Genomic DNA, 26,202 nt, shown 5'->3' with positions numbered 1-26,202 from the left:
TGGTGGCAGCTGGGAAGAAACTGTCCCTGAATCTGGAGGTGTGTGTTCCCTGCTTTATCCTTATGAATGATTGCCATGCTTGGACCATCCATCAGACACACCATCACTTGCATGCTGACTGACACTCCCTCTTCCCAATCTCCGAATCACAGTCCTTACATTCAGGCATCTACCAGATCCCTGTATCCAGTCTGATCTCCCCTCGTGCTGATGTGGTCTGGTGTGTTATTCTCTGATCCCAGTGTTCGACCATCCATGTCTGCTCCTCCTTTCAGAGCAGTTTCCTGGCATTCTATTCTGCTGAGAGGGGAGCACCTCTTCACCCCACCGTTCCTCAGTGTCCATTTCCTCTGCTTCACATAACAAACCTTAATAAACTCTGATCGACACAGAATGCTGGAGTAACTCAGCGGGTCACTCAGCATCTCTGGAGAAAAGGAATGGGTGACTTTTCAAGTCAAGACCCTTCTTCAGACTGGCGTCTCGACCCAAAACATGACCTATTCCTTTTCTCCAGAGAGGCTGAGTGACCCGCTGAGTTACTCCAGCATTTTGTGTCGATCTTCCGGTGTAAACCAGCATCTGCAGTTCCTCCCTACACCGAATAAAGTCTGTCTGTTTGTTAACTGTGATGTTCCTGCGTTCTCCCACTGGAGCTGCTGCTTGTTGCTGCACCACCAGGCCTTCATGGGGCTTTCCCTGATGCCCCTGGTTCCCATTGATCTAAAGTCCCCTCCCCCTGTTGGCCACCTTTAGATGTGCTGGAGGAAGGCCTCCCTCAGTTTGGGTGAGAGGAAGGTTTTCCTTGTATAGCCCAACCGCTCTGACCATAATCCCAGCAAGCGATCCTCCTCCAGAACATGGGAGCCTGGTGCTACCTCATGAAGGAAGGGTTTAGTTTAGAGATACAGCACGGAAACAGGCCCTTCGGCCCACCGAGTCCATGACAGCCAGCGATCCCTGCACACTTACGCTATCCCACACACATGAGGGATGATTTACAATTATACCAAGCCAATTAACCTACAAACCTGTGCGTGAGGAAACCGGAGCACCCGGAGAAAACCCACGTGGTCACGGGAAGAATGTACAAACTCTGCACAGACAGCAGCCATATCATGATGGCTCCGGTCTCCTGGTCTCTGGCGCTGTGAGGCAGCAACTCTACCGCTGCGCCACTGTGCTGTCTCTGTGTACGGGAAGTTGTAATGTAGTGAGGTGGGAGCGGTTTGATGAAGTGTGACCACCAACATGGATCATTTAGCATGAAAGGGTTGGCCCTGTGTTCGATCGGTCTGTGTATCTCTTTCTGCGTGCTCCATTTGAAAACATTTGAAACTCCTGAGATTGTTTAAATTATTCTGTTATTGTAGTTCAGTAGCTAAATAGCGACATTAATTCTGAATGTGTACTTTGAATTATTGCAGCATAAACACAATCCTCACGTTTTCTTGCCAGGGGTGGCTGAGAAGGTCGTTAAGGTTCCCTCATTTATCACTGCTAACTCTGAGAGAAGCTGTGCTGAATACAATGTAGTCACTCAGAGAAAGGATTTTCCTAACTCTAATCACTCTCGCCTGTCACATTGAGGGCAAGTGGCTGCAGAACTGGCAAACAGTGCTGCCCTCCTGCCTCTGGTATTGAGTTCAATTGTGTAAGTGGAAATGGCTGTGACTGAAGAGAAAATGCCTGGAAGATACAACCGACAATGAATAAAAGCACTAGGTTTTAATATTCTAACAATGCACTGGAATAAGCCGAGTGAGATCTGAATGTGGGCCAAAGATAACTGAATCCTAATCATGCTTCAGTATTGTTTCAGACAATCCTGTTATTAGTTTAGTTTATGTTAGCTTAGTTTAGTATAGAGATACCGCACAGAAACAGGCTCTTCGGCCCATCGATTCCGTGCCAACCAGCGATCCCCGCACACTAACACTATCTACACACACTAGGGACAATTCACAATCACACCAAGCCAGTTAGCCTACAAACCCTTTGGAGTGTGGGAGAAAACCGGAGATCCCGGAGAAACTCCACACAGGTCACGGGGAGAACGTACAAACTCCGTGCAGACAGCACCCCTAGTCAGGATCGAACCTGGGTCTCTGGTGCTGTAAGGCAGCAACTCTACCGCTGCACCACCGTGCCTCTCTTGAGAAACTAGAATATGGAGCATAAAACAAACTGCGAGGAGAACTAATCATGTCAAGCTGCATCTGTAGAGACATCTGTGGATGTTTCAGGTTAAGACTTACAGATGCAGGGTCTTGACCCCAGACATCCAGCTTTGCCTCCACAGATGCTGTTTGACCTGGAGTTCCTCCAGCTGTTAGCTTTTGATCTTGAGTTAGTCATGAAGTCACACAGTACTGAAACAGGCCCTTCGGCCCAACTAGTCTGTGTCATCCTAGAGGACTGAATTATGCAGCGCAGCAATTTATAACACTTGTTTTCGTTCCAGAATGCTGATCTGAAATAGTCATGGTTTTACTTCGGAGTCACGTGAGTGACTACGTGAAGAAGGGCCGTCCGTCTGCGTGCGCGTCATTAAGTCTGAACGCAACGCGCACGACGAACTGGCAGGCACTGCGTCCTCCCAGCCGTTCGGGATGGGCAGGTAAGGAAAGTTGAATTACTTACCTGCGTTCTTTCGGGCTTGAAGCTTTTGTAGTTTCAGAGCCCAGATGTCGAGGAGACGGTCCGCGGGGAAGTCGGCTGCCGAAGACCGCAGCATTCCCAGTAGCGGGCGACGGTCTTGTTCCCGACATGTTCAAACAAGAGGACATGACTTCAGAATTAAGGGACAGAAGTTTAGGGGTAACATAAGGGGGAACTTCTTTACTCAGAGAGTGGTAGCGGTGTGGAATGAGCTTCCCGTGGAAGTGGTGGCGGCAGGTTCGTTGGTATAATTTAAAAATAAATTGGATAGGCATATGGATGAGAAGGGAATGGAGGGTTATGGTATGAGTGCAGGCAGGTGGGACTAAGGGAACAAAGTTGTTCGGCACGGACTTGTAGGGCCGAGATGGCCTGTTTCCGTGCTGTAATTGTTATATGGCTATATGGTTATTAGCGACGGCAGCAGAACCGGCAGGAGACTTTGTGCAGGAGGAGGAGCTCCGTTGGTGGTCCTGCGGGACGTAATACCACCCGCAAGTCAAAGCAAACCAGTTGACTCAGATGAGTCCGGGGAAGAGGGTTACCCTCCCCCAACGGAGAGCGTCTGAGGACGACTCTCCCACATGGAGCAACTTATGGAGAAGTTGCTCCAACAATGATCTGCTCCAAAGGAGGGAGCAGTATCAGCACGGGCCTCTACAGCAGGCCATGCCAGCAGCCTCGCACATGGGGCAGCCCAATGTCTTCCCCATTGGAGGGGGAAGTACATATGGAAGAAACCACTCTGAATCAGAGTACAAAAGCAGGGGGGGGGGGGGGGGGAAACCTTCCCAGGGACAAGCAGAAGAAAGGAAGTAAGTAAGTTTTACCTATATAGCACTGTTTAAGTCAACTCGCATTGACACCAAAGTGCTTTACATAAAATGAATAATAAGCTTCCATACAAACAAAAGAAAAGAAGTACTTCTGCAATCATCCAGGTTCCACTGGGTGCTTCCCTGGATGGAGATCTAGCTAATTGACAGCCCGGGTATTATGGAGAACCCGCAGGCAGCAGCACCTGTTTCAGGGCTGAACAAATGTCTGCTGCTCTGAGGAGAGGAGCATTCACGGTCAGCTTCAGTCTGACCCAAAGCAAGAACCTCATTTAGGTCCGCTGGAGGGGCCATGTCAGCGCAGGTATCCTCAGGGGCCTGCGGCAGCACCTGTTTTCATGGCTGCCTACAAATCTCACTCTCAGTGGAGGGGAGTGTGAGTGATCAGTAGGTAACTGATCTCGAATTTAAAGCATGAATATCCGCACGCTACAAGTGCCGGCAAGGGAACAGCGCTATCAGGGTGACTTTGGAGAAACTAGCCGCCGAATCCTCTCTTCAGGTAAGACCAGAAGAAGGAAGCAAAAGCTGTCGGACCAATCAAGGTACCAACGACAAGCAAAACTTCATCAGTAGGCGACAACACACCCCACACCTCCATAGGGGGTAAGCGGTTCACTGAAGCCGGTGGTAGCTTGAAAGCTGGGCACGGAAATATGATCAGTCGCCTTTCAAGGCAGACTCAGAATTATGGCCAGAATTGTCCTACAAGGCAGGCTCAGTATGATGAGGTTTTCAGACCAAGACCCAAGCAGAGGTCAGGAGAAACATGGAATCCACACTCCCTACCAGTCCTACTCCCAAACAAGGAGAGAAAAGGAACCAGCATCAGGGGCCTTTGGGCTTACCACAAGACCACCGGTAGCCATGGAGGTAGGTGGGTCTGGGTTTACTGAAACAAGCGATTGTGGACCAGTTACATGTTGGTAATTTTGCTCTTGTGTTTTTGTTCAAAATGACAATAACATGAATTTCAGATCTGGTTTTAAAAAACACGTTATTATTTTTTACTGCACAAGTTCCAAGCAGACTTGGAACTCTACCGGAGTTGTCTTCAAGGCAGGCCCAGTATTATGGGCAGGATTGCCTTTCAGGACAGGTGACAGGTGGAGGATGTCACTTCATCCAGGTTTAACTCATATGTGCAGTACAGACTTTCAAAACAGCAATTTTTTGTAACGGTCTAACAACTGTTTTATAGGAGCTTCCTATAAAATGGTCACATGGCATGCATCGACCTCAAAGATGCATACTATTCGGTGTCTATTCACTAAGAACAGGAGATATTTGAAGTTTAACTGGATGGCATGGCTCTGCCAAATGGGTTGACATCAGCTCCTAGACTATTGACTAAACTACGGAAACCAATTCTGGGTCTACAAAGGTCTCAGAACCACATAGTAATGGCATATTTGGAGGATATTCTCATTTGGAGTCACCAAGAATTGGCAGAAGCATCAGTCAAAGCAAACCAAAACCCTGTTTGAAAGACTTGATTACCTCATCCATCCAGTTAAATCAAAATTGACACCTACAAGGGTAATTGATTACCTAGAATAAAAAACAGTAAATATGTTGGTGACTTTGCCTAGGGGCAAACAACAATATTTAATTAAGCCTGCTATGACCTGATAGTCAAATGCTAGCCATCTATCAGGCAAACAGCGAGTGTAATTGGCAAATAGTAGCTGCATTTCCAGCAGTACGTCACGGGCCTTTGCATTACCAAAATTTACAGCAAGCAAAGGAACGAACACTCAGATTCCATGCAGGCCAAATTGGCAAAACTATGGATTGCCAGCAGAGGCCATTGTTGAATAACTATGGTGGATAACGAACGTGAGACAGCTCAAGGGAAATCTTGCTCTAAAGCCATCGGTGGTTCTTCAGACCAATGCAAGTGGCTAAGGATGGGGAGCCACAAACACAGTCTAGAGCTGTGGGGGCAGATGGAATGAGCAAGAGTCTGTAATTCCCCAACACATGGAATCAATTACCCAGAATTGTTGGGGGCACAATATGGATTCAAGGTTTTCTGTAGCAACATGCAACCTGTGCTTGTTCAAATTCAGATTGATAACACCACAGCGGTGGCATATATCAATCACAAGGGTGGTGTAAAATCTGTGTCTTACGACAGATTGTCGAACCCACTTGGCACTGGTGTATCGAGAGGAATATTTGGGTTACAGCGGTCTATCTACGAGGTAGATATAACACGATGACAGATGCTGAATCACGAATGTTTAATAACAACGCAGAATGGATGTTGAATCAGACAGTATTTAACAAAATAACTACACGATTTGGCATACCTGATATTGATCTGTTTGCATCTAGACTAAACCATCAGTTACCCAGATACGTGTCCTGCGAGCTGGATCCAGGAGCAAAGGCAGTGGATGCTTTCTCCCTCAATTGGGGAGGAATGTTTATGTATGCTTTCCGCCAATTTGTCTCACAAACCGATGCTTGACCAAAATCAAGCAAGATTAAGCCACAGGCATATTGGTAATGCCAGATTGGCCTACTCAAGCCTGGTTCCCAAATTTTTTTGGGAATTATAGTCCAATGGGAATTATAGTCCAATGGGAATTATATGGCTGTACCCAAGAGCAGGGACCTCCTAGTGAACCCAGTTACAGGGAGCCATCATCCACTACATGAACGTATTAACTTGTTGGTCTGCAGATTCTGAGGAGGCCATTTCAAGGCATAGGACTGTCCGAACAAATACAACACAGTTTGGATAACGGATGACTTGGAGTTCCTTTCAACTCTGTACTATAACTATAAACAAAGTTATAGTGAAATGTATAGTGCCAGAGGCGCACTCTCCTCCTATCTGATGCTGGAAGCAGGGCATGGGTCGATAGGAACACACCCCATTACAACAAAATTCATGAAGGGAATTTACAATTTAATGCCTCCAAGGCCAAGGTACACGGACACATGGGATGTGAGCGTGGTACTAACCCTACTTTGACAGTGGGGACTGCCTATAACTAACCCTGAAGGTGGTATGCTGACAAAGAGTCCAGACACTGCAAAAGCTACGGTTGGACTACATGACCACCAATATGAACAACATAACATTCCTAATCAGGAACCTGATAAACAGAGCAGGCCAGGAACGCCAGGGATGAAGATCCAGTTCTTGGCGTATCCAGAGGACCAACGGTTGTGTGTGTGGTAACATACTAACACCATAAAATATGGCGGCACGTTCAGACGCAGCGGCTTTGCGCTCCCAAGTCCGAGTTAACTCGGAGCAGCCCGGCACCGAACGCGGCTGTGAAAGTAAGGTAATTAAAGACCTCAGAACCCCTAGAACTCTTAGAACCCTTAGAAACCCCAGTAACCCCAGAAACCATAGGAAGAAACTCACCTCCAGGACGAGGAAATCCAGGACCCGCATCGCAATCCCAACGGGTCGCACATGGAGCCGCACGGAACTGCTCAACATCGGACGTGGCTGCGAGAAACTGGCGTGTGAGTACTACAGTACCCTTACCAAAATCCCAATGGAGCTGGGCAGAACCTGGATCACCACTCCGGAGGGTAGGAGACGGAGCAAGCGCCGGGAGCGAAAGCAGAAACGTGGAAGGCGAGCGGGGGTGCAGGACAGGCTACGGAGGGCTCCACAAAGACCATCGCTTCCAAGCGTCTTTCTGGCGAATGTCCGGTTACTCACCAACAAGCTGGATGAGGTAAGGCTCTGGTTCAACACCCACCAATCCCTGGAAGACTGCTGTGTGCTGATCTTCACAGAGACCTGGCTCAGCGCGCTGGTTCCCGATGGGGCTGTGGACCTAACCAAACGGTCACTGCATCGTGCTGATAGAACAAAGGACTCCGGTAAGAGCAAGTGTGGCGGGCTCTGCATCTACATCAACAATGACTGGTGCACCAACCACACTGCAGTAGAGAGCTACTGTTCCCCAGACCTGGAATACCTACTGCTTAAATGTAGGCTGTTTTACCTGCCTCTGGAGTTTACTGTGGTTATTATCATGGCCATATACATCCCACCACAGGCTAATGCTAACCTAGCGCTAGCACAGCTGCACTCGGCCATCAGTAAGCAGCAGGATGCTCACCCCGACGGTGCCTTCATTGTTGCAGGGGACTTTAACCAGGTCGACCTACGTGCCACACTCCGCAAATTCCACCAGCATGTGCAGTGCCCTACCAGGGGCTCAAACACACTGGATAAAGTGTACTCCAACATCAAGGACGCTTACAGAGCTCTCCCCTGCCCATCCCTGGGACAATCCGATCACCTCTCACTGTTTCTACTGCCTGCATACAGACCCCTCATCCGCAAGACCAAACCTGCAATAAGGACGGTCAAAATATGGCCCGAGGACGCCACCCTACAACTCCAGGACTGCTTTGATCACACCGACTGGGACCTGTTTGCACAACAGGCTACCAGTGGTACAGAGGTAGACTTGGAGGAGTACACATCCACTGTGCTCTCCTACATCAACTGCTGTGTGGAGACTGTCACAGTGGACAAGCAAATAAAGATGTTCCCAAACCGGAAACCCTGGATGAACAAGGAGGTTCAGGATCTACTAAGGGCACGCAACAACGCCTTTAAATCCAGGGACACTTCTGCCTACAGTGAGGCCAGGTCGAACCTGATCAAAGGCATAAAAAAGGCCAAAGTCATCCACAGGCAAAGGGTAGAAGAACACTTCAATGCCGCGGACACCAGAAGCATGTGGCAGGGTGTCAGGGACATCACTGACTACAAGAGCAGCCCCGCCTGCCCCCATGGTGATATCACACTGGCCAACGAACTGAACACCTTCTTTGCCTGGTTCGAAACTGGCAACACCACCAGGAGTGGAATAACCCCAGCCATGGTGGAGGGACAGGCTTTAACACTGAGCACTCAGGAGGTACAGTGCGCTCTGCGTAGGATCAATCCACGCAAGGCTGCAGGCCCGGATGGAGTCCAGGGAAGGGTACTAAAGGACTGTGCTGTACAGCTGGCGGAGGTATTCACGTGAATCTTCAATCTATCTCTATCTCTGGCAACGGTCCCCAAGTGCCTGAAAACAGCCACCATAGTGCCGGTGCCGAAAAAGTCCAAAGTCACCAACCTGAACGACTACCGCCCGGTTGCTCTAACTCCAATCCCAATGAAGTGCTTCGAAAGGCTGGTCCTCTCCCATATCAAATCCAGCATCCCTGCCTCACTGGACTCTCATCAATTTGCATACAGGGCAAATAGATCAACAGAGGATGCCATCGCTCTGGCTCTTCACACTGTCCTGACTCACCTGGACAGACAGGGCACGTACGTGAGGATGCTCTTCGTTGACTATAGCTCTGCATTCAATACGGTCATCCCCACCAAGCTCACCACCAAACTCCACCAGCTAGGCCTCAGCTCGCCGATATGCGATTGGATCCTGAACTTTCTGACGGAGTGACCGCAGGCAGTGAGACTGGGCCCGCACCTGTCCTCCACTATCACCCTGAGCACCGGCACACCACAGGGCTGTGTACTAAGCCCCATGCTCAACACCCTCTTCACTCACGACTGTGTTCCTGCATTCGACACCAACACCATCGTGAAGTTTGCAGACGACACAACAGTGATTGGGCTGATCACCAACGGTGATGAAACAAAATACAGGGCGGAGGTGCAGAACCTGGCGGACTGGTGCACACGTAACAACTTGTCACTAAACACCTCCAAGACCAAGGAGCTGATTATTGACTTCAGGAGGTCCCATAATGGAGAATACGCCCCAATCTCCATTTACGGGGAAAGTGTGGAGAGAGTGTCCAGCTTTAAGTTTCTGGGCACTCACATTTCAGAGGACCTCACATGGTCCACAAACACCGCTGCGCTGGTCAAGAAGGCACAGCAACGACTGTTCTTCCTGAGGACATTAAAAAAGACTGGTCTGCCCCAACAGCTGCTGAAAACGTTCTACCGCTGCACCACAGAGAGCATATTAACGTATGGCATCTCTGTGTGGTATCTCAGCTGCACGGAGGCGGAGAGGAGAGCTCTTCAGCGCGTCGTCCACAGAGCGCAGAGGATCATTGGGACACCGCTACCAGCCTTGGAGGGCATCTACCACACACGGTGCCTCGGGAAGGCCGTCAGCATCCATAAAGACTCATCACACCCCTGTAACGGTCTGTTCGAACTACTTCCCTCCGGCAGACGTTACAAGGCCTTCTACGCCCGAACCTCCAGACTCAGAAACAGCTTTATTCCAAGAGCTATAGCGGTTCTGAACCGGCCCTGCTGAGTGCCCCCCACCCCCCCTGGACTGTCTCCCTCGGATGGTCACGACACACAGCTTATTTATTTATTTTACTTTTCTTTTTCATCGGTTGGAGCTGCATACTAAATCTCGTTGCACTGACGTGCAATGACAATAAAAGATATTATTATTATTATTATTATTATTATTATTATTATTATTATTATTATTATTATTATTATTATTATTATTATTATTATTATTATTATTATTATTATTATTATTATTATTATCTGAGAGTTATGGAGAACCTCAGAGGTTCAGAACAATCAGTCCTCATCAGCCATATAAAACCACACCAGAAGGTGTCAACTCAAACCATCTCCAGATGGTCAAAGGAGGTAATGGCGGTAGCAGGAGTGAACATTTATATGGTTAAATCTCACTCCACCAGGGCTGCATCTATGTCGGCAGCAAGAGCTATGGACGTGCCCCTTGACAACATCCTAGTGGCTGCAGGATGGACGAATGAAATAACGGTCCACCGGTTTTATAATAAACCCATAACCGGACTGGGGGTGTTTGCAGGTACCATTTTAAGTTCTGTCCCTTAGTTTCCCCCCAAGGTTGGGAGGGGTAACTATTTAAAAAATGTTTTTATTTAAAGCATCAGTGTCTTTACTTAACTACGTAATGCCTGAATGCTTTAATGATTACACTCATCCATGGTCAATCCATTCAGTGTGTGACGCCTGGATTCGTAACCGGCGTGAAATCACAGAGCTTTGAAATCTTCACGTAGTCACTTACGTGACTCCGAAGTAAAATAGTAAGATTAAACGAGAACTTACCAGTTTGAAGTTTGATCTTGATTTTATGAGGAGTTACGATGAGCGATTACGTGCCCACCGCTCCCACCCTCATACTATCAAGGTCATATGGAAGTTCTAGTTTCTTTACAATCTTACTATTCTCAGGTCTTCTTTTTATCTGTGATTTAACACCGCTGCTTTGAAGATTGACGCGCACGCACACGGACGGCCCTTCTTCACGTAATCGCTCATCGTAACTCCTCATAAAATCAAGATCAAACTTCAAACTGGTAAGTTCTCGTTTAATCTTACTATTATACAGCACAGTAACAGGCCATTCAGCTCAACTCACCCATGCTGACTATCTTAGATAGTCACTGCCTTTGCCCGATATTCCTCTAAATCTTTCTTATCCATGTTCCTTTCCAAATATATTTATTAATTATTATATAAAAGTCTGTGGCTGCCGCCGTCCGTCCGTCCGGCTGCCTTTCTGCCTTTTGATTCGTTCCATCGTGTGATGTCACAATGCCCAATGCTCGCAGATGTCCAATCGGAATGGATCCATTTACATATGCCTTTGCACCAGCCCCAGCCCCTGGTGAACGTTCCATCGTGTGATGTCACAATGCCCAATGCCCAAAGACATTCTTGCCATAGAGGGAGTACATAGAAGGTTAACCAGACTGATTCCTGGGATGTCAGGACTTTCATATGAAGAAAGACTGGATAGACTCGGTTTGTACTCGCTAGAATTTAGAAGATTGAGGGAGGATCTTATAGAAACTTATGTTTCTATGTTTCCCTCTCTTCACCCCTCTCCCTCTCCCACCCATCCCTCTCTACCCCCACCCCCCTTCATCTCTACCACACCCCCTTCCCTCTCCCCCGCCCCCTTCCCCCTACCCCTCTGTCCCTCTTCCACCACTCCCCCTACCCCTCCCTCCCCACTCTTTCCCCTCTCTCCCCCCACCCCTCTCCCCTCCCTCCCTCCTCCCCTCCATCCCCATCCCTCCCTCCCCATCCCCCCCTCCCCCACATCTCTCTCCCCATCCCCCTCTCTCACCCCCTACCCCGCTCTCCTTTCCCTCCCAAATCTGTCCCAAGTCCTCCTCCTCCTCTCCCCTCCCTCCCCTCTTTTCACCCCGCCTCCTCCCACCTGTGTGTTTTGGGGGGGGTTAATGTGAGTGTGATGCCGAAGCCCCCCCTCCCCCCCCGCAAACGCCATTGGGGAAACAGACCCAACGGGTCTTCACTTGGTCTAGTGTCTTTTAAATGTTGTTATGGGACGTGCCACAACTACCTCCTCTGGCAGCTCATTCAATACGCTCAAAGTTTGATCCAGTATCCTAACGTGAAAAAGTTGCCCCCCTCATGCTATTAACCTTTCCCTTCTCACCTTAAACCCACGGTACACAAAAATGCTGGAGAAACTCAGCGGGTGCAGCTGCATCTATGGAGCGAAGGAAACAGGCAACGTTTTGGCCCGAAACGTCGCCTATTTCCTTCGCTCCATAGATGCTGCTGCACCCGCTGTGTTTCTCCAGCATTTTTGTGTACCGTCGATTTTCCAGCATCTGCAGTTCCTTCTTAATCACCTTAAGCCCATGTCCTCAGCTTCTTGGTTCACCCTACGCTGGGTAAAATACTTTGTGCAGTTATTACCCACATAGTTTTCTATGAGATCACCCGTCATCCTCCTGCACTCCAAGAACCAATATGGAGGAGAAGATCTCGGGTAAACTAGAGACGAGGCAGGTACAGCCTGTGTCCCCTCCAGCACAAACACAACAGGACCAAGTACCAGTCACAAAGTTGTTCGGAGCTTTGCAACTGAATAGTCAGAGAACAACCAAAGTCAGAAGGAGAGTCCAGACTGAAAACCTATCCATGTTCTCCAGAGAAGCTGCCTTACCCGCTGAGTTACTCCAGAGCTTTAGTTATTTTTCTGGTAAACGAACATCTGCAATTCCTTGTGTCTACTGATGACGACACTCTCCCTCCGCCCCGCCCCCCCCTCCCTTCAGAACTTAACTGTTAGATATCTTTCCAGAAAGAAGAGGAAAAGAAACAAAGTTCACAATTTAGGAAGGGTTCTGACCCGAGACGTTACCTATCCGTTCTCTCCAGAGATACTGAGTTACTCCAGCACTTTATGTCTGTCAAAATTCACAGCATATTTGTCAAACCAAGAAGCAACACCCTTGTCGATACTAAGACTGAAACCAAGAGCCATGAATTATAACAGTAAGCACAGGGCTTTCAAAGCATGTCGCCCATTGTAGTGGTAAACTGGGCGGCACAGTGGTGCAGTGGTAGAGTTGCAGCAACAGAGACTTGGGTTCAATCCCGACTACAGGTGCTGTCTGTACAGAGTTTGCACGTTCTCCCTGTGACCGCGTGGCTTTTCTCCGACATCTTCAGTTTCCACCCACACTCCAAAGTTGTACAGGTTTGTCGTTTAATTGGCTTGGTATAAGTATAAATTGTCCCTAGTGTGTGTAGGATAGTATTAATGTGCGGGGATCGCTGGTCGGCGTGGACTGAAAATAGGGCCTATTTTCACGCTGTATCTCTAAACTAAATATCTTCAACAAAGAATCACACAGTGGGTGCTGCTCTTGTTTGTGAGGTTGAGGGGCCCAGCACTGCTCTAAACTAAATCAAATTGGTGGTGTGGAGCATATCAGTGTGTGTATCTGTCCTAGTGTGAAACTGCAGTCTGCATCAATCCCATTGTGAGGCAGGAGTTTGCATTGATTCCAGTGGCCAGTGCAGTGGTGCAGCGGTAGAGTTGCTGCCTTACAGCGCCAAAGACCCGGGTTCGATCCTGACCACGAATCATGTCTGAATGGAGTTTGTACGTTCTCCCCGCAACCCGCGCGGGTGCTCCGGTTTCCCCCAACCCTCCAAAGACGTACAGGTTTGTTGGCTAATTGGCTTGGTATAATTGTAACTTATCCCAAGCTTGTGTAAGGATAGTGTAAGTGTGCGGGGATTGCTGGTCGGTGCGGACTCGTTGGGCCGAAGGGCCTGCTTCTACGCTGTAGCTCTAAACTAAACTAAACCATCTCAGCATGAAACCAGGGTACATATCAATCCATGGTGAAAACACCTTAAATATCTAAGTAATTATGTTCATCAAGAAACTTATGAAACGTACAAAATTCTTAAAGGGTTGGACAGGCTAGATGCAGGAAGATTGTTCCCGATGTTGGGGAAGTCCAGAACAAGGGGTCACAGTTTAGGGATAAAGGGGAAATCTTTTAGGACTGAGATGAGAAAAACATTTTTTACACAGAGAGTGGTGAATCGGTGGAATTCTCTGCCACAGAATGTAGTTGAGGCCAGTTCATTGGCTATATTTAAGAGGGAGTTAGATGTGGCCCTTGTGGCTAAAGGGATCAAGGGGTATGGAGAGAAGGCAGGTACAGGATACTGAGTTGGATGATCAGCCATGATCATATTGAATGGCGGTGCAGGCTCGAAGGGCCGAATGGCCTATTCCTGCACCTATTTTCTATGTTTCCATGTTTCTAATCCTGGTGTGAAACTGGAATTGTACATCGTAGGAGCACGACCGAGAGGTCATGCGGTGTTGGTGCTCGAAGTAACGGGTGATTTAATAAAACTGGTGCGCACCAGGAGACCTGACAAAGCTGATCTCCTGAGCACAACTTTGGTACAGCTTTGACATTCTCAGCTGACAAGAGTACACAGAAACTTGACTAACAGTAAAACGAGGTTTTGATCACAGAATGGAGGTTACGGAAAGAGACTACAATTAGATAACAAACTAGATCTTGATTACAGAATAAAATGATTATCCACGTCTAACAGTTGGTCCAATTTTCTGTTACAAGGATGGGTGCGCAACTATAACATAATCAATAAAGTTCCTGAAACTTGGATGTGGTCATGGTTGTATTCCGTGTCTCTACATTTAGGCTTAGTCTGCAGTTCCCTTTCACTGCATCAGCACAATCCACATCCTTATTTACTGGTTATTAGCCATCACTATCCTTTCCCCTGCGACACGTATATAGTTCCTGCTGTGAAGCCAGTGTGTGAATGAGCTGATGTCGGCCATGATTCTGGTTTCAGTAACTTCCCTGCTGTGAAGCAAGTTGCTAAGTTTCCGTACGTCGTGAATCTTATTGTGAGTCTGGTGTGTGTATCGATCCTTGTGTGAGTGAGTGAACAGCACTGTGTGAAGACAGAGTGTGTACAGAGTTGGAGTGTATATCAATCCCAGTGTGAAGGTGTGTGCATCAGATCTGGTGTGAAGCCTACAGTATGTATATAATGATCCCAGTATGTGGCTAGTATTTGTGTCCATGAAATTAGGGTTAGAGTGAAGCCCTCGTCTCAGTGTTGAGTCAGTATGTATATAATTCCCAGGGTCACGTCAGCGTGTAAATCAATGGAGGTGTGACGTTGGTGTTTATTGATCAAGCTGTGAAGCCAGCGTGTGTATTGATTGATGGATTGATTGAAAGATACAGCCCTATGTTGACCATCGATCACCCTTTTACACTAGTTCCAAGTTATCTTACTTTTTCATCCCCTTCTGACACACGAGGAACAATTTACAGAAACCAATTAATCTACAAAATGCTCTACAAACCGGAGCACCCAGACAAAGGCCACGCAGTCACAGGGAGAGCGTGCAAGCTCCACACAGACAGTGCCCAAGGTCAGGATTGATTCTGGGCCTCTGGTGCTGTGAAGCAGCAGCTCCACCAGCTCTACATCATTTTGGATGGAGTGTTTATCAGTCCTGTACAGATACAGTTGCGTGTAACAATCCAGGTGTGAAGTGGTTGTGTGTATTTAATCTCCGCTGCCCAGAGTCGGGGAATCGAAGACCAGAAGACTTAGGTTAAAGGTGAAGAGGAAAGATCTACTTGGAACCTGAAGGGTAATTTTCACACAAATTGTGGTGGGTGTATGGAACAAGCTGCCAGTGGAGGTAGTTGAGGTAGGGAATATGGCAATGTTTATGAAACAGTTAGACAGGCACATGGATAGGACAGGTTTGGAGGGATATGGGCTGGATGCAGGCAGATGGGACTTGTGCAGATGGGACATTGTTGGGCTGTGTGGGCAAGTTAGCCAGAAGGGCCTGTTTCCACACTGTATCACTCTATGACTCTCTACAATGTGAAGCGACTGTGTTTTTGTGTGCGGCTGATATACACACTACTCCAGTTAGACAGTGGTGTGTGTACTGATGCCTGTGGTTTGTGCAGCCACTGTGTAGTTGGTTCGTGTGGCAATCCCAGTGTAAAACGGGTCCGTGCATTGATTGCAAGGCAAGGCAAGGCAAGGCAACTTTATTTATATAGCACATTTCATACACGAGGCAGACTCAAAGTGCTTCACATAAAAACATGTCATACAATAAATGAAATAATAAAATGAAATAAAATAGAAGAACTAAAAGAAAAGAAAAACAAAATTAAAAATGCATTATAAAAAGTGCAAAAGTTAAAAGTGCAATGTAGTTAAGATTTAGCTGAAAGCTAAAGTAAACATAAAAGTTTTCAGTCTTGTTTTAAAAGTGGTCAAAGTTGAGGCAAGTCTTAAATCTTCAGGAAGTTTATTCCAGCTATTTGTTGCATAGTAACTAAATCCTGCTTTCCCATGTTTTGTATGTACTCTGGGAATCACTAGCAGATTGGTTTCAGAAGATCTTAGCGGTCTAGAAGGCTTATATAGTGGAAGCATGTCAGTGATATACTTTGGCCCTAAACCATGTAGTGATTTATAGGTGAGCAGCAGGATTTTAAAATCAATTCTCTGACATACAGGGAGCCAATGTAAGGATTTAAGAATTGGTGTAATATGCTCAAATTTTTTGGTCTTTGTTAGAACTCTAGCAACAGCGTTCTGAACAAGCTGTAGCTGCCTGACAGTTTTTTTTTGGAAGACCTGCAAGGAGACCGTTGCAATAATCTAGCCTACTATTAATAAAGGCATGTATAAGTTTTTCTAAATCTTGAGCTGACATGAGTCCTCTTAATCTTGCTATGTTTTTGAGGTGATAGTAGGCCGATTTTGTTACTGATTTGATGTGACTGTCGAAATTTAAATCTGAATCCATAATAATAATAATAATAATAAATTTTATTTTTATAGCGCTTTTCTAAGACTCAAAGTCGCTTTACAATAGTAACAGACAATAGCAAACGGAGAAGCGGCGAACAAACAGCGCCAGCGTCCTCTCCGTGCAGGACATAAAGAAAGAATACAGACATAACAATAATAGACATTTAATCGGAATAACATATAATCGGAATATAACAAATAATAAAGACATCACAGAGACACAAATTAAAAACAGAATTCAATCCAAAAACAGAAAATCAAAAACACAGTGTGAAGAGAGAGCAGCGGCAACCAATTCGTGCCAGCGTCCACTCTCCCTTCACGGCAGCCATCTTGGACACAGACCTACAAGACTACAGTTAGACAAAAAAAATCATCCCCCCACAGTGGATAGCACTATGGGGGAAGGCACAATGTCCAGTCCCCACCCCATGTTCACCCCAAAGTCAGGCCTATTGAGGCCACCGCAATTGCCTCTACGGAGGCCCGATGTCCCTGGCCGTTCTCACCGGGTGGTCTTGCCCCGGCGTCGGGAGAGTCCTTTCGGCGGCTGGGCCACTTGGAACGGCCGCTTTCTGGTTGGAGCCCGCAGCTGCCGAAGCCGACAAGGCCGCGCCGGTTTGGAGCTCCCAGGCTCCAGATGACAAAGTCGGCGCCGCCTCTCCGCAGCCCGCAGCCCGGAGTTGTTGCTCTCGGCGGTCCAGCTCGCCAGAGCTCCAGCGCGTCGCTCCAGCGCGGCGACCCAGGCAAGGCATCGCCCGCTCCGCTCCGCTCCGCTCCAGCGCTCCAATGCCGTGCCGCCGCCGAGGCCGAGGTGCTGGGCGTTTCCCGCCAGGAAACGGCGCTCCAAGCCCGCAGGTAGGCCACGAGGACGGATCGACGGGCAGCCCGGAGAAGAAGCTGCCACACCGACCAGGTAGGGACCTAGAAATTAGGTTTACACCTACCCCCCACATTAAAAAGACCATATCCCCTACAAACAAAAAACAGAACTCAGTAAAAACTATAAAAAAAACGGATTTAAAACGGACGACTGCTGGCTAGCAGCCGTTCACCAAGATGGCTCCTCCTCCCATGACCCCAAGATTTCTGGCTTTGTTTGAAGTTTTCAGGGACAGAGAGTGAAGGTGTTGGGTTACTTTAAGCCTTTCTTTTTTAGCACCAAAAACAATTATCTCCGTTTTGTCCTTATTTAGTTGGAGAAAATTTTGGCACATCCAGTCTTTGACTTGCTCAATGCACTGGCACAACAGATCTATGGGGCGATAATCATTTGGTGATAGCGCTACATAGATTTGAGTGTCATCGGCATAGCAGTGGTGGTCAATATTATTATATCGCATGATTTGCCCTAGTGGGAGCATGTAGATGTTGAATAAAGAGGGCCCTAAGATCGAACCTTGCGGTACTCCACACGTCACGTTGGTTGGTTCTGATACAAAGTCTCCAATGGAAACAAAATAGTTCCTATCTTGTAAATATGACCTGAACCAACTTAAGACTGTGCCTGAGAGCCCCACCCATTTTTCCAACCTGTCCAAAAGTATTGAGTGATCAACAGTGTCGAATGCAGCACTGAGATCTAATAGCATTAATATTGAAACTTTGCCAGAGTCTGTGTTAAGACGGATGTCGTTTACAACTTTAATAAGAGCGGTCTCGGTGCTATGAAGAGGTCGAAATCCTGACTGGAAGTTGTCGTAGCAGCCAGTTGAAGCCAGGAATTGATTAAGTTGCTGGAGGACAACTTTCTCAATGATTTTGCTTATGAAAGATAGGTTTGAAATTGGTCTATAGTTGTTAATAATAGAGGCATCTAGGCTCCGCTTTTTTAAAAGAGGTTTAATAACTGCAGTTTTCAAGGCTTTTGGGAAATTGCCTGATTGAAGAGAGCTGTTAACTATTTGCAGTATGTCTATTGCTAGGCAGTCAAAAACATTCTTAAAGAAGTTGGTAGGTAAAGCATCAAGGCAGCAGGTGGATGGCCTTAGTTGTGTCACCGTTTCCACGAGAGTTTTAGAGTCTATGACATTAAAGCATGTCATCATTGCCACGTTACCTTTGCCTAAACAGGGTGGTGATCCAACAGTTTTGTTTGAAGCGGTGATATTGATGGCACGTCTGATGCCTTCAATTTTATCTGTATAGAATAATGCAAACTCATTGCATTTCTGCGTGGAATGGAGTTCAGGTGCAAGGTAAAACTGCATCAATGTGCACCATTGCCGGTGTGAATGGGGCTTTAGTTATTGATGTTCAGCCCATTATCTGGCCCATCCAGTTGGAATGGACATAGGATGTTGAAGTGGAAGCAGGCAAGTAGTTGCTGTTGGCTGCAGGCTGCATCTGTGGCCACTCTCGCAACCACCACCCCGCCCCCACCCCGCATGTCTGATTACACCTGAGGTGCTTTCCTGGAAAGGAAAATAATCACAGCATAATAAAGCCAATGTTTACTTACAACAGTTGTTTGAACAGAGAACAGATGCATTGAAATTAAATGTTGGCAAACAGTGCCTTTGTGAGGTGATTCGTGTCAGCCCTGCAGTTTCAGAGCTCTTCTCTGTGGTTAGAGTTATAGAGTGAAACAGCGTGCAAACAGGCCCTTCGGCCCAACTTACCCACACCGCCCAACATGCCCCAGGTCGGGGTAAAAGGTGTGGGTTCTCCTCCAGTCCTCCACCTCCCAAAACAGTAACAACTCTGTCACTTCCTCCTCTCCTTGAGTATAGACGTTGGGAGGTCATATTGTACACGACATTGGTGAGGCCGCATTTAGACTATTGTGTTCAGATCTGGGCACCATGTCATAGGAAAGATGTTGTCAAGCTGGAAAGGGTCCAGAGAAGATTTACCAGGATGTTGCCAGGTCTCGAGGGTCTGAGCTACAGGGAGAGGTTGAGCAGGCTAGGAATCTATTCCTTGCATTGTAGGAGGATGAGGGGTGATCTTATTAATGTGTATAAAATTATGAGAGGAAAAGATTGGGTAGATGCACAGAGCCTCTCTCCCAGAGTAGGGGAATTGAGAACCAGAGGACATAGGTTTAAGGCGAGGGGGGGGGAAAGATTTAATAGGTATCTGAGGGGTAACTTATACACACAAAGGGTGGTGGGTGTGTGGAACGAGCTGCCAGGGGTGGTTGTTGAGACAGGCACATTTAAGAAACATTTGGACAGGTACATGGATAAAACAGGTTTACAGGGACATGGAGCAAACGCCGGCAAGTGAGACTAGTGTAGATGGGGCATGTTGGTCAGTGTGGGGAAATTGGGCCAAAGGGCCTGTTTCCACGCTGTATGACTCTATGACTATGACTCCAGTCCTACGCACATGCTGAACCAGTGTACGAACAAACCTCCATTTCTGGCCTGTTGCACATCCACAATGTTTGGCACTCCATCCTGTAGCATGTGTTCATGCAATTATCTTGAACCTAATCTCCGGAATTCTCTCTTGACGTCTCTTTCCTACTTTTAGATGCTGCTTTTAAATCTCCCGGTCGCCGAAACTTTGTTATTGTATTAATTTCTCTTCATGTTACTTCTGTCTAATTGTTTTGATGGTGCCGTTGTGGATTGCTTTGGTGGACGCTATAAATGCGATTTGCATGCATGGTTGCACGCGGCCCTGCTGCGGCGCAACATTTGCACCGTTGCATGGGAGCCTAGCAAGGTGAGGGGTGATCTTGCAGGTGAATGGCCACAGTCTTTTTCCTAGGATCGAGGCGTCTAAAACTAGAAGCACAGGTATACGGTGAGGGGGGAAAGATTTAAAGGGGAAGTTGTGGGCAACGTTTTCACACAGTGGGTGGTGTGTATGTGGATGGAGCTGCCAGAGGAAGATTTGGATGTGGGTACAATAACAATGTTTAAAAGACATTTGGACAAGTACATGACTAGAAATTGTTTAGAATTTGTTTAATTGAAGATAGATGGATAAAGCTGGAGTAACTCAGCGGGTCAGACAGCATCTCTGGAGAAAAGGAATAGGTGACATTTCAAGTTGAGACCATTCTTCAGACTCAAAGAAGAAGGGTCTCGACCCGAAACGTCACCTATTCCTTTTCTCCAGAGATGCTGTCTGACCCACTGAGTTACTCCAGCTTTATCCATCTAACTTTGGTTAAAACCAGTATCTGCAGTTCCTTCCTACACAGGAAAATAGGACAAGTTGAGGTTAACATCTTGGTCAGCTGTATAACTCTATCACTAATTGTTGGACAAAAGCACCTGGAAGCCACTTCCCCTCTCAGCTTCTGGTCTCCATGAATGTTTGAGCCGTGAAGAGGTGACGCATGAAATTAGCTGATCCCTTTAATTGAAGCGCTTCAGGTGGCAAACATTCTTGACATGTTTACCTGATGTAAAGATGCCTTTGGTGCAAGAGGTGGGGGCAGAGGAGTGGCTGCACATTCCCAGCCATGTACACAGAGCCACAGGGCTGTGAGACTCACGGTCCACAGGAGCCAGACTCCCCAGGGACCTGAATTGGAGCTGACAGGTCACTTATGAGGGGGATGGGTCCGTAGAAGAAAGATTGGCTTAAATGGACATTAAGGGAGCTCAGTGTATGTGTGGAGCTGTGGATTCCAGGGTGATGTCAATTTGAAAGAACTCACCATGGAGAGAAACAGGAGGGTTTATATCACTCCAGAAATGCAACTGTGTGCTTTGTGTCCTGGATGAGGTTGGTGGGTCTATTGCCTCTTGCATCAACCAAGCACTGTTGGGCAACTGAGCGTGCAGAGTATTGCTGGGGCAATTGTCCATGTTGTGCTGGGAGTGTCCATTGTTGGACTTTTCCTCAGTCTTCACGGTGCCACACTGGAGCCCGCTGACATCAGTCCCGTTCTTACCTTCTACTCCTCAGCCCACCCTCAAATCTGTACAGGCCCCCTGATCATTACCCCCCCCCCCCCCCCACAAACGGTCCTGACCCTCTGATATCCTGAGGCCCTGACATCATTATCCTGCCAAATTATCCCCCTTTACCCAATCTGCAGCCACCATCTCCACACACTAACAATACCCTACACCCACTGGCGACAATTTACAATTTTACCAAGCCAATTAGCCTACAAACTTGTCCGTCTTTGGAGAGTGGGAGGAAACCGGAGATCCTGGAGAAAACCCACACAGGTCACGGGGAGAACGAACAAGCTCCGTACAGACAACACCTGCAGTCAGGATTGAACCCGGGTCTCTAGCGCTGTGAGGCAGCAACTCTACCGATGTGCCAATGTGGAGAATACACAGCCAGACAGAGCAGTCAGTCTGATATTCATAGGGGGAATATAATTAGCCAAAAAGGAAAAATGTAGAGGGTTTAGTAGCAGGTGTTAACTAGCTGGATTGATCCCACAGAGAGCCAGCATCGACTCGATGGGTTGAATGGCCTCCTTCTTTACTGTAAGCATTCCATGAACTTTACAGAAACAATGTGGAAGCCATGGTTTATACAGGTTTGTAAATAGATACGTATATCGAACAATACGCTGGGAAGTCAGACATTCTGGTCATTGTGATGTGTCGCTGAGACGTGCCAGCCCTCTGGTGACTTGACCGAGATGTTTGTCTGTAAATGCTATCGCTACCAAGGTCAGTGTAGCCCCCATCGGAGGTCCATGAGTGGACCGGTCAGCTTAGGGAAATCTATTCATTTTTCCTTTTCCCAAAAGTGAGAATGTTGTGACATTCCCCCCCCCCCCCACCCTCACATCAGTCTGAAGAAGGGTCTCAACCCAAAACGTCACCTATTCCTTCGCTCCAAAGATGCTGCCTCACCCGCTGAGTTTCTCCAGCATTTTTGTCTGCCTTCGGTTTTTCCAGCATCTGCAGTTCTTTCTTAAACATGTTGTGACATTCCTCGTGCGTGCTCTGCATGAAATAAGCTACGTTACAACGGGCCAGAGACCGGACCTGGGACCTCCACCACAGCAGGCTACACACACAGACTTACAAAGCTTCAATGATGAGGAAACTCAGTCCCAGTCTGTCCCTTTTTGTCGCATTGGAACACAGCACAAAACAGGCTGTTCAGCCCACTGAGTCCACACCAACCATCAAGCACCTATTTATTCTTATTCTACGGTATTATTGTAATCTTTCCACATTCCCATCAAATGATCTCTGATGATGTCGCTCAGCTAAACGAGCAGTAAGTTTCAGTGGCCAAGTAACCGACCATCCTGCACATGCTAGGGGTGTGGGAGGAAACTAGAGCACCCAGGAGCAACATGTCAACTAGTTAGCTCACCACAAAAGCTTTTCACTGTACCTCGGTACACATGACAATAAACTAAACTAATATAAACTCAACTAAACTAAAGTACACTAAACTAAATTAAACTATACTAAACATGCATTAAATAACTGTTGCTTTAAATGTAGTTTGTATTTAGTTTGCACGCAGATGTCAGGGTGTGGAGAGACAGGAACGGAGGACATGCCTGATATTCCACAGGCTGTTTCTGATCTATTCTCACACTGGGCTGTGAGCAAACACAAAGCCAGGACTCTGTCACTGGCATGTCTTTGGGCACTGGCTCTTTCCTTGCATGTGTGCAGGACATTGTGAGTTGAACATTTGAAGGTTCTGCATTAGCGCTCTCTCCCAGTTCTGGGAGGGTGAGTGATGATGCACGATACTAGAAGCAGCAGCGATGGCTGGGAATTTAACCTTCATCAGCTGAACGAAGAAGCCAATGCAGCTGCTGCACTGCGACAGTGCATGAGTCTCCGCAACTCCCTTCCCACCCAAACCACTCCCTCCCCAGGTACCTTCCCCTGCAACCACAGGAAATGCAACAGATGTCGCTATACCTCCTCCCTCGACTCCATCCAGGGACCCCAACAGTCCTTTCAAATGAGGTAGAGGTTCACCTGCACCTCCTCCCACCTCATCTACTGTATGCGCTGTTCCAGATGTGGACTCCTGGATATCAGCGAGACCAAGCGCCGGCTCGGCGATCGTCTGCCTAAACTTACCTGATCTCCCGGTTGCTAAACACTTTAACTCCCCCCCTCCCATTCCCACACTGACCTTTCTGTCCTGGGCCTCCTCCATTGTCAGAGTGAGGCCCAGCGCAAATTGGAGGAACAGGGCCTTATATTTTGCTTGGGCAGCTTACACCCCAGCGGTATGAACATTGACTTCTCTAACTTCAAGTAACCCTTGCTTCCCCTCTTCTCCCCTTTCCTAGTTCTCCGACCAGTCTGACTGTCCCCGATGACATTTTATCTCTGTTTTGCTTTGTTGTCAGCCTCCCCTAGCTAACAATGATCTATTCTACATGTTCCTTCAACCTCATCCCCTTTGATCCCTCGTTTTCACACCTTACGCTTCCATATCTTTAGTTTCCCTCTCTCCTGACTCTCAGTCTGAAGAAAGCTCCCGACCTGAAACGTTACCCATCCCTTTTCTCCAGAGATGCTGCCTGACCGCTGACTTACTCCATCACTTTGTGTCTATCTTTGGTGTAAACCAGCATCTGCAGTTCCTTTCTACACAACTCATCCTTTGCCACCTTCTGCAGTTACAATCATTGAGGCAGTTAAGAGGTCACTTTGTATTTTTTTAGGCCTGATTTATTGAGTTTTATTGCCAAAATCAATTTTTGAAAATAGTTTTCAGTTCTATAGTAAATATCCTGATTGATTCCGTTGACTAAATATGAGCCGTGTTAAAACTCTCGACTCCAGACTCTGCAGTGATTGACTTGCATATTTCACAAGTGATTTCTGGCCCGGCTTCCACAAACACTAATTGTACCGGATCGGAATGTCCTGCAGTTATTGACGCTCAGCTAAGCCCAAGTCTCCTGCCTTCATGCCTTCGTGCCTTCCAGTGACAGCTGTCCATTGTGAGGGGCAGCTGATGCTGGTGATGGGGTGGGTATTGCTGGAGCACTGAGCCCCATAGCTGACAGGGCCAGCCACACAGGGCAGTTTCTCTCAATCCCCCCTGTTGTACCATCATGCTGGGGATGCCTGGATCCAGAGCTGACAATAATTCACTCCCTCACGCCTAATCCTCTGGGACCAGCCGTGAAATCACAGAAGCTACAAAACATTTGTCTCTTATTGGAAGAAAATTGGTAATTAGCCGTCTGGAGATTTGAGCACATAATCCCGCTTGACAGTGTTACTGAGGGAGTGTTGATTGTGGAGGCGTTGTCTTTCAGATAAGATTTTCACCTGCTCAAGTGGACAGAAATGTTCCTATGGTATTCCTGGAAGATGAACCCTCCAGTGCCCTGGCTAATATTTATCCTTCAAACATTGTCATTATGCGGTCATTATCACGAGCTGTGTTGAAATCTTGCTGCAGAGTTACTACAATACAACAAATGTATTTCATTGGATATCATGTGCTTTGGCACATCCCAAGGTTGTGAAAGATTCTTTCTATTAGTGTGGGCTTGCTTAAGTACCTCGAGCCTCCTCGTTATAATGGATTAGGATCCTTCTTCTCCTCTGTCTCCAAATCCTGGGATTATCACAGTGCTGGCTGCCTGAGATCACACATCACGTTCACTCCGGGCAGGGACAGTGAAACTCTGCGTCCACCCACTGCCGCTCACTTTAGACATGGTCCAGACCTGGAGAGGAGTGTGGTTACACTTGCCCCAAGATCCCTGTATTTAAAATGGAAAGCAAATGTTTATTAACAATTAGTTGCTTGTTTTGTGTGCCTGCTGGAAAGCACCAAGCTTAGGGTTTCATCCTTTCATTAAAGTTGTACTTGGAGGTGCATGTCATCTAAAAGGGATGAGTGGAGTAGAGGCTTATGAATTCACATCTCTCATTCTTGACACAATACGTTGACATATGCAACTGCTGCAATCTTGCATGTAACACAAAATGCTGCAGTAACTCAACTTCAGCATTGGCAACGGCAGTATCTCAGGAGAACATAGATAGGCCATGCCAATAAAAAACAAATCCTCACCTATATCCACCTATCACTTACCAGGCTTTGCCCTGCCCCCACCTTGCCTCCAGCCACCCTCCCCCTCCCCACCATGATCAGTATGAAGACGGGTCCTGACCCAAAATGTCGCCTATCCATGGCCTCCAGAGATGCTGCCTGACCCGCTGAGTTACTCCAGCACTTTGTTCTTTATGATAAGTTGAGTTTATCTTAAAATGTTATAATTCACGGAACGATTACTGATAATTTACTGTGAAAAGTATCTGTAAAGACACACACATGCCCTCTGAAATAGTGCAGCCAGTAAACCCCAGAAGAATCAATTCTATACCCCTAGTTGCCCGGTAACATGGACTATTCCTCACCAATATCCCAGGGAGGATCAAACAAGCATGTAAACACTTTTGTTCGTGAAGTCACAGAGGGTGATTTGGGGAACTCACTCCATTGTTCAGTTCATTGGGGGTGATTGCAGCTCAATATCCCACCAAACCCTCACCCACAAAAGTCAGTACGTTCCCCAGATTGTCCGTGGTCTGTGTGGAGCAACACTGCCCGAGTTATTTCATCGACAGCCTCACTCAAGACGTATGTCCACTTGTTTTTGATTTC

The 26,202-nt window shown here is 47.3% G+C and overlaps 1 protein-coding gene across 1 annotated transcript in view; it reads left to right on the top strand.

Annotated features, from left to right (window-relative positions):
* megf6 (multiple EGF like domains 6) overlaps positions 1-26,202 on the top strand; it is a 611,064-nt gene that overhangs the window by 422,634 nt on the left and 162,228 nt on the right.

This window comes from Amblyraja radiata, chromosome 31 (assembly GCF_010909765.2).
Source record: "Amblyraja radiata isolate CabotCenter1 chromosome 31, sAmbRad1.1.pri, whole genome shotgun sequence".
In the NCBI taxonomy this organism is placed as follows: domain Eukaryota; kingdom Metazoa; phylum Chordata; class Chondrichthyes; order Rajiformes; family Rajidae; genus Amblyraja; species Amblyraja radiata.
Note: the sequence above shows the minus strand (reverse complement) of the source record. Positions and strands in the feature narration are given on the sequence as shown.